Here is a 12,208-nt window from a genome sequence, read left to right as displayed (position 1 = left end):
TTTGTATGTGAGGCGTTCTAAAAATTATTTTGTATGTGAGGCATTCTAAAATAGTTTTAATTGGATAATTATTTTACAGATTCAGAGTGTGTTGTCATACTTCAGTTTCATAATTAACTTGGATACAGGAGTCCATATGGCAGACGAGCAATATTAAATTAAAATAGCTGGTATGACAGAGAGAGAAGTCATGTTATTGTGAAGAGATTTGTGCATTACATAATTCATGATTTTTATAGAAGACTTAGAGTTATGCCTAGAAACTGTTTTTTTGTTTAGATTCTAACCAAGGTATGCCACTGTTGCAGTAATGAATAATGCAGATAACATGGTGCCCTCAGTGAACTATACAGCAAAAAAAAACCAGCTGACTATCAGAAATAGCTCATTAGGAAAAAAAAATATAAATGTGAGCAAAGCACATTACCTTGATGGAGAAACAGAAAAGACAGATTCTGCTTCACAATTAATTTGTAAAAACAAGCCTGAAAATTTTCTGGTTCCTAAAGCCTTTAGGCAAACTCAGAACTAATTAAATAAAAAATGTTCACTATTCCATGCTTTTCAGATGAAATGGGAGGATATTTCATCATGAAAGTTTATGTAATGCAAATGTGGTCCATCAGGATTATAGGAGCTCTAAAAATGAAGCCATGGATTAGAAAGACACAATGAGTCTGACCCATTATAGCATTGCTCCTTGCAACGCCAGGATGTAGTTAAGATGGTGTCAGCACTTTTATTATCTAACCTATTTTCAGTTGTTTATTACTTAGCTATAGAAATTTACTTCTGGCTAAATCTGAGTGCATAAGGTTTCAGGTACCCTGGGTTTGTGGGTTTTGGTGTGTTTTAAATAAATTTTAAATTTTGACTAATGCATTTACAATTGGAGAAATCTCTTCTCTGTGAAAGGTGCTAATTTCCACACTTCTTTTACTGAATTTATAAACTTCTTTTAATTTCCAGAGCATTTAAAGCATTATTGGAAAGCTCATCCTGCACCATTAAATTTTTTCAGCTTGCATATTGCCCAATATTTTAAAATCATTAAATCCATTAAAGCTATTTAAGCCATGTCAAAAAGGAGAGATGTGATGGATGAAATTAATATACAAATAATGGAACCAAAAACCTTACTCCAAAAGTATAGCGTAGCATAGAGCTACAGCTTAAAACCAAGTAGCAAATTCACTGAATAAACCCACACCTAAATATATCTTGTTATAACTACTTTTGTGTCTGTTTCCTAATCTTCTGAATCTAGCACTGCACCATCTTCATTTTTCTGCATGTCTACAAAGTACAAAATTCTATAAAACATATCATCAATGCATCATCTGAATAAACCCCAGAAAGACTGTAAAAATGTAATTCAGAAATAGTAGATCATCTTTTGTCCAGCTACAGGGAAACCCTTCATGTTAGATACAAAAAATATACTTGGATTGGAGGCACATGTTTGGTGCTTTCAGTGATGGGCTTTAACCACCACCAGACCCTTTCCCTTTTTCAGTGTGACAGCCTGAGAGAGGCTCCCGGGGCTGCTGTGGGGGTGATGAAGGCAAAGGCACAGGGTCCCACTGCCAGGAACACAGCAGTCATACACTGCTGAAAATGGGGTGGTGTGCCAGTTCCTGCATATTCATCAGACAGTGCTGACATAGCTTCTGGCGCATTTTGCTTGCACCTGAAGAGAAGCTATGTGCAGAAAACTTCTGGGGACCTCTTGAAACACTTGTAGTAATTTAAAAGCGGCATGCTCCTGTAAAGACTAAAGGATGTCTTGTCAATTCTACCAACATCATTTGAGTGTGTATCATGTGAAATTGATGGACAGGTATTTATCTTATGCTTGGTTTCCATTTAGCTTTGCAAAAAATTGATTTAAAGTTTGATTCATAATCTGCACAGAACAGAAATGATAGCCTTTATATATGCAGTAATAGGTCACACATACAATCTTCAGCACTACAATCAGTTTTTCTAGGTGAATGAATTATGAGAAAGATATCACATCCTTCTCAAAAAAAGTATATTTAGGTCACTGACTTATCTGATATAACATTAGTTAATGTGTGGCTTTGAAATCCTTTTTAAGAGTGAGCACAGAGAAATCACTGGGGTTTTGTACCGGTTAAAGGTAGTCTTAACTTTAGATTTTGCTCCCAATTAATATATAATATTAATAAAGACATTTTAAAATAAGCAACCATTTCTCCCTATCTATACACACACAGTGATTAACTGGTCAATTCAAATATTACCCAATTCATACAAATTGTAAGTCAAAAATAAAGGAAATACAGTCAAATACTCTATTTGCTGTTTTAAGGCAAGTTCATTAATTTCACTTTAATTTGTAAATCCTCAGGTAATCTTTTTTCCCTTCCCTTTCCTTGCAAAGAGGAAAAAACAAACAGAAACTCACACCAAAAAAGTTATTGCCAGGATCCACCATACTTGTGATTCACTTTCCTTCTCCAGATGACTCTAAGTGAGTAGTTTGGTCATCTGACTGGAATATTTCCCAGGTACATTACTTTCAGTTGCTCCCTATCTTTGAGGAGTAATTTCATACTTAGTTTATTTTCTTTTCTAGGCATATACATTGCTTTTTCTTAATTTTCTTCTAGTCACTTTCCGTTCTTTCTCCCTATTCCCATATTTATTCTGTTCCTCCACAATTGCACTTTAGCATTTTCCCTTTCTTAGCTTCTGAACTATGTCTATAATCTTGAAAGCAGTTAATGTGTTTGAGTGAAGAGATGATTATATATATCTATCTATTTCTTGAAATAGGGCTGCTCTTCTTGAAGCTGGGACGATGAAGCACTGTATGAAAGGACAGTTTCTTATACAGAAGTCAGTGCACACCCTTCCACTGTCAGCTCTCAATGCACTGACAGAACCCCAAAGGTTTGAGGGTCTATTTTCTGGCTCTTCCTATTACTAAATCTTCTGTCAGATGGAAGGATGAAGGAAGCAGAGGAATTCTGAAGGAAATGTTGTTGGATTGTTGAAGCAGAGAGGATCTCCATGTATCATCTTAATGTAGCATCTTTCTAATAATCTTCAGTCTTTGAAGAAGCAGTCTTCCATCTCCTTTTCAGAAAAAAAGATAAAGGTTTTCAGAAACTTCCTTATGTCATTAAAATCTAAATAGACTGCTTCCTTTTTAAATTATACAATGACCAATATACTGAGGATCATCCCACCAAAGATATAATTTTATTAGTTTTCACTTCCTCAACATTTTAATTGAATGTTTATTTCCTTATTTTTATTTTATTTGTAATCAAAACCTACCTCTTAGGCTGCAATCTACACATTCGGCAAAGAAATTCAACTGCACATAGAACAACCTATTAACAGGTTAAAAATGGAATTGTCCTGAAGGAGAACCAGCCCTCCTTACAATAGTTCGATGCTACTGTAATAACAGGGAGTTCACAGAATTAGATGACTCAGAATTCTGAGTGTCATTTTGCAAAAGGCACATAATTGGAATTTAATCCCAAGACTTTGATGTCTATATCTTGGCTGTATCTTGCCTGTGCTGCATCTTTGAATTTTCTAGCTTTTGTCACTATAATACTTTGGATCACATTGTAATAGAGAAGGTTTCTTCTTTTTGTTGTTACTTTTTTTGTTCTTACTATGTAATTGACCCATTTCCATGTAATTTTCTCAGGAAAACTTGACATGCTTTTTTTTTTTCCTGCATTACAAATATTTCTGATTTGCAAGTCAATAAATATTTTTCTTAGCAGATATATCCTTAAAGGGTGGGCAAATTCCAGGGAAGATTGAGCAAGAAGCCTCAAATTCAGCATATTTGAAAACTTTGTAAAAGGAGTTGAAAAAATATTAGCATGTGTTATTAATCAATATATTATGTGACACTAAAAATGTTATAAAAATCTTAAACGATCCAAAGAGTAAGACAGTGTAAGGACAAATTTATACATATAGAACCAAGCCTGAAATACCTCTATTTTTCTCATTCTGGATACTCCCTTACACCCATAGTTTGCATCCTTTTTAAGCCTTGTAAGAAAACTATGATGTACCTTTGGCTAATTCTAAATGCTAAAGGAGTACTCCTGTCTATGTTATTTTCCCATGCTCATTAACTTTCCAAACTGTACAGTAAGTCCAAAAGTGCTTTCTAATATACCAATATAAACAAAACCAAAATGTACATATTTCATATGGATGTTAGAAGAAACGTAACCAGAAGTAAGTGATCATCAGCCCCAAGTGCTCTGTTAATTTTGGGGCCACGCACTACAAGGAAACACTGAGGTGCTGGGACATGTCCAGGGAGGAGCAATGGAGCTGGGGAAGGTCTGGAGCATCTAAGGGAGCTGGAGGTGTTCAGCCTGGAGAAGAGGAGGCTCAGGGGAACCTTGTCATTCCCCACAGCTGCCTGGAAGGAGGCTGAGGCCAGACAGGGGTCAGGTTCTTCTCCTCAGTAACAAGTGATAGAAAAGAGGAAATGGCAACAAGTTGTAGCTGGGGGGGGAGTTCTGACTGGATATTAGATAAAACTTCTTCACCAAAAGGGTTGTCAAGCAATGGAAGGGAGTGCCCAGGGAAATGGTAGCAAAGCCTAAAATCATGCTGTAAATGTCTAAGGTGTGGAAATGTTTAGATGCAGTGTTCCCTGGAATTGGTTTCAAAGTGCAATTTTTGACACCATAATGCCATCTGTGAGTCAACTTTGTTCCAGTAGAACTGCAAATTTAGGTGCACATATGACATTAATCACTTGTTCTTATGACTCTAATTGTTACACATATTCCAAATTTTAATGGATTGAGGCAAACCTGATTTTTCAAGCAAATCAGAGATTGTAACTACAATGCAGCACCAAACCTTTTTCAGCAAATAACAAATAACATTTTTATCATGCTGGCAGTCACAAAAATAGTATGGAATAAAAAAAGCTGTTAAAACCTTTTCTCCTTCCTTAGATAGCTATGTAAGTCACCTATAGCCTAAGATTCATAACATTTTTTATCCTTACCAGGCAAGGAGTATGATAACTGGTCTGTCTGACTGTGCATCTGTTTCAAAAGCATCAAAACAATATATGCAATTGAATCTGAGGAAGGAAAAATCGCATTGTAAAATGATAGATGATAATATGCCCAACGGGTAAACTTCTTATACAGCAGGGTTAGGGATCAAGGTTACAGCTAATAATGTATTGCAGAGGACTGTAATTGTCTGGAATATTTTCTGATTATGTTCTTACTTCTAAAATAGTATTTTGATGTAGTACAGCTCTTCTTAGGCTCTGATAGTTATTAATAGATACATGTCCTTTAGTATAAGTAATCTGTTCCACATAGGAAGAATATATTGTTCAAAATAAGAAGGCATGTTTCATTTTATAATTGGTTGAAAACTCCTGAGAAATAGTTGTTCATTCTGGAAAGTACTGTAGAGAATAAATTGCCTCTTCTGCTTCAAAAATCTATGAAGTCTTATCTTTTTGATTCAAGGTTTTCCTCAAAAAATAAATTTAGATATTAGGAGAGCAGAAAATCCTGCTATCTTTTATGTAGTAAGTAAAATATTAAAGGAAATTACATCAAACATCTAATACTGTGGATTTTGTTTTGGTTTATTTTGGCAGTGAACCTATTAATGCCTATTCTTTTAGGCTCATACTTTTTTCTTTCTTTTTTTCCATTTCTAAAGTTTAATAAAAATAAATTCCCTCTGAACTAAATCCTAGCAAATCTAATCAAAGGCAGCCACTTCACTAAGAGAAAGCAGGGGGTGGGGAGGGACTAAATTACAACTTTCTACGAGATCCTAAAAAGCAAAATGGAAAAAAGCCATAGTCAATATAATAAATCATAACATCATAGAGAGCTTATTTGGAGGGAGTAAAGGAGTGTTGATTAAGGAGGTGTTGGTGTTAAGGTTGTAATCAGGCAGCCATTTCAAGCCTCACTTTCACAGCCTGCTGACATGAAGGAATAACATTTATTTTGTGAGCAGTTATGTGACTGAAGTCAGAGACAGATGAGAAAGTGATTTTCCCCCCTCTTATTTCAGCTGTAGAATAAAAACATGTAAAGGTTTTATGAGTTATAAAATCAGATGTGTTTTATGATTTTTCTTCCCACTTCTCCAGGATGAAAACTGCCTTTTCCAAATATGTAAATTAACATCTGTACAAGCAGAACCCGGAAAAAGTAAAATGGACCCTTCCCATGCTCATATCAATATCTATGTGTGTACATATGCATGTGAATGTGAGAGCCTAGTAAACTGATGGATGGGAGAACTGCAAGTAAAGGCCTTGTTCTTCCCTCACATCACTGCTGAACACATCATGTAAATTGTTTCTTGTTCCCTCACATCACTGCTGAACTCAGTAGACACAGTTTTGCTGTAAAAGTAATATATCAGAGAAAATAACTAAAGGGCACTGATACTTCTGTTGAGTATCTAGTGTTTTGCACTGTTGAAAAAGAAGAGCTGATTTTCATCTAATTTTAATACTTTGCATAGTTTGAATAGTGTGTATTAACAAGGCATAGGAAAAACAGAATGGCATCTACTTGGATAAGAACATCATGGTGGAACGAAGTATTATTTTTCCTCTAGCAAACCTGTGTGTACATGTGCAAATCCAAGTTCAATGTATTGCCATTCATTGCTTGAATTATGTGTATGCTAATTATCTCTGTCAATGGAGCTCACTCTCATTTCTAATTTTTATTGGAGCTACTGAGAATATACAAGTAGGAACACCACTGGTGTTATCTTAAAGGTCTAAGGATATGTGAGATAATTCACAGAGGAAAGATAGTAGCTTTCATTAAATCACCTAACACAACTATGAAAAAAAGGATACACTTTCAGGCAAACAAATCATACGAAAGATGTGTACAATGACCTAACATGATGACATGATATTGATAAAGTTAGCCTTATTGTATACTAAAACACTTTGCACTGAATTAAATATTGAATTAGAAGGGTTCCAACTCGTGTAACCTTCAGCTAAGCGGCCTTACTGCAGAAAGTAGCTATTTGTTCTATCTTCCCTTCAAAAAGATATGTTAGCAATATGATTAGGTATAAAAAAATCCAAAAATTATTCATTGTCATAATTTAATTTTGCTCAAAATGAAACACTCAGGAAACCTGTAGAAGGATAAAAAATAATACTCCAACCAAGGCAAATATGACTGAAGAAGAATAACTAGATTTAAGAAAGAGACTGAAGGGATATCCAAAGGTGTCCTTGGCAGTATCCATGCTTATGTTCTTTTTGTACAGCTCTGCTTTAGGATCTCTCAAGGAAGATGAAAACAGAGAGATAGAGATGGAAAAATAGAAAGAAGAAAATTCACTTTCTAGTCTAATCTTATTCCAACTAAGCCTACTCTAGATTCTTGCTTAATAAAATATTAGATTAAAAAGAACAATTATTCAATAGCAAACATCCATTCCAAATTAGGGAAGTAAAAAAATGAAAATAATCAGGATCAAAAAAGAAAGTGGAAATGTAAGCAAGCACACAATGAGAAATCAGATACTCTTCAACTTTATAACTAAAAGACATAGTGAATTAAGAAGGAATCCTAGCATATGTGAAAGCTTTGATTAAAAAAATACAGATTGAAAAACCACTCAAAAAAGCATTACTGTACTTCCAAAGAACAATTAGAATAAAAAAAAAAGAAAAATGCTCAAAAGTTTTTCAATTGAAGAATAACTGGACCTTAGACTAGCTGTGATTGTGACACAGCCTAATGAAGATTTGTCATCATTTACTAATGGAAAAAAATTGACAGATGATTCAAAGTGTCTACATACTCATACACATGGCAAACGTTTAAGAAGGGATAACAGATTTTTTTTCCTATTTTGTGCTTTTGAACAGCACTAGAACATAAAGAGAAATTTGCTATTTGTTTCTGAAAATATTTTTGAATTCATCGCTATCTGTAAATCGGCAGTATAAATGGAACACTATTTTTAAAAAAAAATTTTATGTGTGAAAGTTAAACTTTAATGCCTACAAATTCAAGAGGACCATAGATGTTTTGGGGAAAAAGGTCTTATCTTCCAGACCCTCCCAAACTTATTTGAAAATTCACGTAATATATAAGTAATTTATCAGAAAATATATAAGTAATTTATGAGTATATAAGGCCATTAATAAGTAATTCCCAGGGAATGGAATTACTGCAAAGCACAGAAAACATTTTCTGTTCAGAGATACCTTCCAAATTGGCTCAGATCATCCAGACTACTGATACAGCCTGGTCAGAACAGAAAACATGGTTACACTGTTACTGTAACTCCCCAAGTCAAAGCCACTTCTTAGCAAATTACCTTCTGTATAACCATACAATGATTTCAAATTTCCCCATTCCTTCAGCCAAATTGCAGCAATGTTTACGTAACATACGCTACTGAATCTTGGCATCTTTATATATAGTTCATTTAGGAAAAAAGTACTTTTTCAGGGATAGTTCTTGCCTAGAAGAACTTCTTGAGGACTACATAAAGCACATTAGTTTTATAGTCCTGTTATGCAAAAGTATAAGCAGATCTCAGTTCATGAAAATGAGGGTGCAAATTGTGCACTCCCATGTTGAAAACACGATTGTCTTGCCTACCAACATCCAGGCTAGAACTCAGCTACAGGACCTGCACTGAGGGGATAATTGAATCATAAGGACTAACATGGTGATGAAATAATGTGTATTAAAATTGGATTACACATTCACTGCCTTTTTGCACAGCAGATGTTGAAACATTCTGACAGTTCTGAAAGTATGAAGTCTACAGTAGAGCTGATCAGAATAATATAACTCTCCTTCTAATTTATCATATAGAGTAGGAGAGTTAGACATTCTAGGAACTAAAATTTCTAGACTCTAGGACAGTGCCCCAGGGATTTTAAAGATGGTTTTTGTTGCTCTATTGAGCAGTAGAGTGATGAGGTAGTATTAACTGCAATGACTTGACTGAAGATCTATTAGCTATTACCTGTCTCAGTGCTAAAAAGCATGTATTCATACCTACATAATTCCTGATGTTGAGCAATCAATAGCAAATTTAATAATGCTTAATTTCTTTTCATTTGTTTTCCATTCATCATTCAAAATTTCAACTTTTATTCCCCAGAATGATAAAGGTTAGAACTTTTTCCTTGATATAATTGATGACACTACAATCAAAGTGCTGATAATTGTACCTAATTGCGTGTTGGAGACAAACTGCGAAGAGAAGGTTAAGCACTTCAAGAGGAGACGAAGGAATGTGAGACTGGCAATTTCCCTACAAGCACCCTGAAGGGTCATCCCACTCTTTGTGCTGTTGCATGGCCAGAAAATGCCCCTGTGATGTGTTCCGAAACCAGGAGGCGCAGTTCTGAAAGATTGGACAGAAAGACTCCAAATCATGGCCCTATTCTTTCTTCCTACTGCTCTGTGAAGACAGACACAGTAAGAGAATAGGAACACTGTCCAGAAAGCCCCGTGTGAGGCAGAGATTTTGTGCTACTGTTTAAATCAGAGTATTTAATATGTGGACATGTGTTCAGCAGTGCTCAATTACAGTAGCTCCACATATTTTCATGGTTTGATGGCTCAGAATAGAGTATCTTTTAAAGGACTTCCTGAGCATGGATAATTCCTTGCTGAATCAGCTGGAATGGTGGAGACTCAATTTTTACAGCTGTCTCAGCCTTTCATTCTAGAAAAGCTTCAAAATACTTAGCAGTGAATCAAACTCTATGGTAACTTATTGGTGGGATTTTGCTGAAACGATAGAGTTGCTACAGCAGTTATTCCCATTTCCATAGCAAAATTGTGTTTTACTTATCCAGCTATTTCAGAAATGCTACTGGAGAAGATTCATTTTTCAATTTATATTTTCATCCATTACACCTTTTATTCTTTTAAAACCTATTTTAAAAGACAATTGCAATGTTAAAATGCATCATTTTTATCAGCAATATCAAACCAAACAATAATAATTTCTTCATTTATTCTGATTGAAACTGTAACCAATTTCAGCTTTTGTTTTTCCCTTACTTCAGCCCTTAGCACAGGCTAAAAATTCCATGTGTCAGTTTGAAGGTATAGAGCCCTAAAATAAGGGAGAAAAAAAAAATCATTGATTTACTGTGTAATGGGAAGTTCAGGTTTCTAGTTTCATATACCATGCTTCTTAGTAGAAGAGATAATTTCTGAGCTGCTCACGCTGCACAGCCCTTATTTACAGGATCTCCTCATGAGAATAATGACATAAATAAGTACATATGGTATTTATAGCTTTCATCATGAGAAAACATTGCAAAAGCAGAAGCAAAGCAAATACTCCTCTCTGAAGTATGTGGGAGGATTCCGTCCACCTAAATTCTCAGCTAAATTTTTCAGGTAATTTTTTTTAAAAAAATATTTATTCAGAACCATCAACCCAAACAATAATGGACTTCCAAAGGTATTTGAAATCTGAACTTTCTATCCATGAATTTTCATTATAAGCCTCCTGGAAGAAGTTGTTGTTATTCACTATTTTGGGCCAAATTTTTGAATAAGTAAACTTGGCAAATTAATTTGATTATATGATCACTTTTCTATCTATCCTTATGTATCTTCTTTATCATAATATTTACTTTGATTTATGCTGTGGTAATATTAAATAGATATATAGCAAAATGGGACATTATCTCCCAGCTTCATATCTTCACCTGTGTACTGTTATTCCAAAGCATTCTCTCAGAAAAACACCAAAGTAAACTAAACCCTTAACCCCTTAAGCTCCAGGACTGGGATACTGTTCTGTGCTGTGAATTTACTCTGTCATTTACTAAGAATTGTGGACATGAAATTGGGCTGAAAATTTGAGGATTCCAATTAATAGTAGGAAGAATTTTCTCAACTGTGAGAAAATTTAATTTTTTTGGAACATATACTTTAGGGAACAATATTTAAAACCCAAGCTTCCATTTCTATTCTTGTAATTTCAACACTTTTATGGTAGCTATCACCTCTAATTATCAGGGAACTCCCATTAGTCATGCACTTAGATATCTGAGTGACTCCAGTGGCAGCAGCTCCAACCCAATTAGGAACTTGACTAAAAGTACTATAAACCTGAGTGATCTTTTACTGGTAGATGAAAGTCAAGGATCTAAATGACAGCAACCCTCAAAGTTCTTCTAAACAGTAATCTGAAATCACTGTGCATATTGCTGTTTACTTCCTAAAATACACTTTTTGATTGTGAGAAGGATATGTATTTATTTTTAAGACAATGGTTTTGTAAGTTTCTCTTACCTTTTGCTCGCTTTCCCAGGGCTCTGTAAACATGTGCATGGCTCTGAACAATTAACAAATTGATATTCATATCCCAGGTTTACCTTCTCTAAATATTTCTAGAAAGTGCATTAGATAATTTTTGTTTCCAGCCCCGTAATCACCCTCAGCTCTTTCCAGTCTTTCTTAGGGTGTTAATATTTCATTTGAAATCACACTCTGTGAGCTGTAAAAATGTTTACGAATGCGTATAAGGCAACAGAACATTTTTCTCATTTGAACCTATAGTGATAGCTCTAAACACAAAACACGCAATATGAATGAATCTTTTACCTACCAGATGCTTGATTCAGAGCCGAAAAGCTTAAATCAGGAGTGTCTTCCAGTATGTAAGTGCTCTCATGTATGTAAGCACACTTCGGGTGCTTATGCAGCACATCTATGTTTTTGTTTATTAGTTCCCTATGTTGATGACCACTTATGTGATATTGTATTTTATTGAACTGGGACTGCTGAGATCAAAGTTAGAAATAAATGAGTACTGCTGAATATAGGTAAGTGCATGGATCTACTCAACTGTTTAAATAATTTAGATTAATCTTTCAAAAAGCACAAATCACATGTGAGAAAGACACCTGTGGATTTTAGAAATCAGGTCTGGTGGTTGATTACAGTATTTTAAAGAATAGCTTCTTCAATAGCTTTATCCTAGGAAGTGTGAGAAGCAGCAAATTATTTCGACTGAATGGGGTAGTAAGAGCTTTATACTGTGGAAGTGAAACCTCTCTCAGAAACAAAAGTATTCATAACTTCAATTTTAGCTTGATGCAGAATAGCTTGTGAAACTGAAAGATCAGCAAGAACTTTCAGACAATTTAGTCTGTTTTTATTTGCTTGCTGTA

This window comes from Sylvia atricapilla, chromosome 9 (genome assembly GCF_009819655.1).
Source record: "Sylvia atricapilla isolate bSylAtr1 chromosome 9, bSylAtr1.pri, whole genome shotgun sequence".
Taxonomy (NCBI): domain Eukaryota; kingdom Metazoa; phylum Chordata; class Aves; order Passeriformes; family Sylviidae; genus Sylvia; species Sylvia atricapilla.
This window is presented reverse-complemented; position numbering follows the sequence as displayed.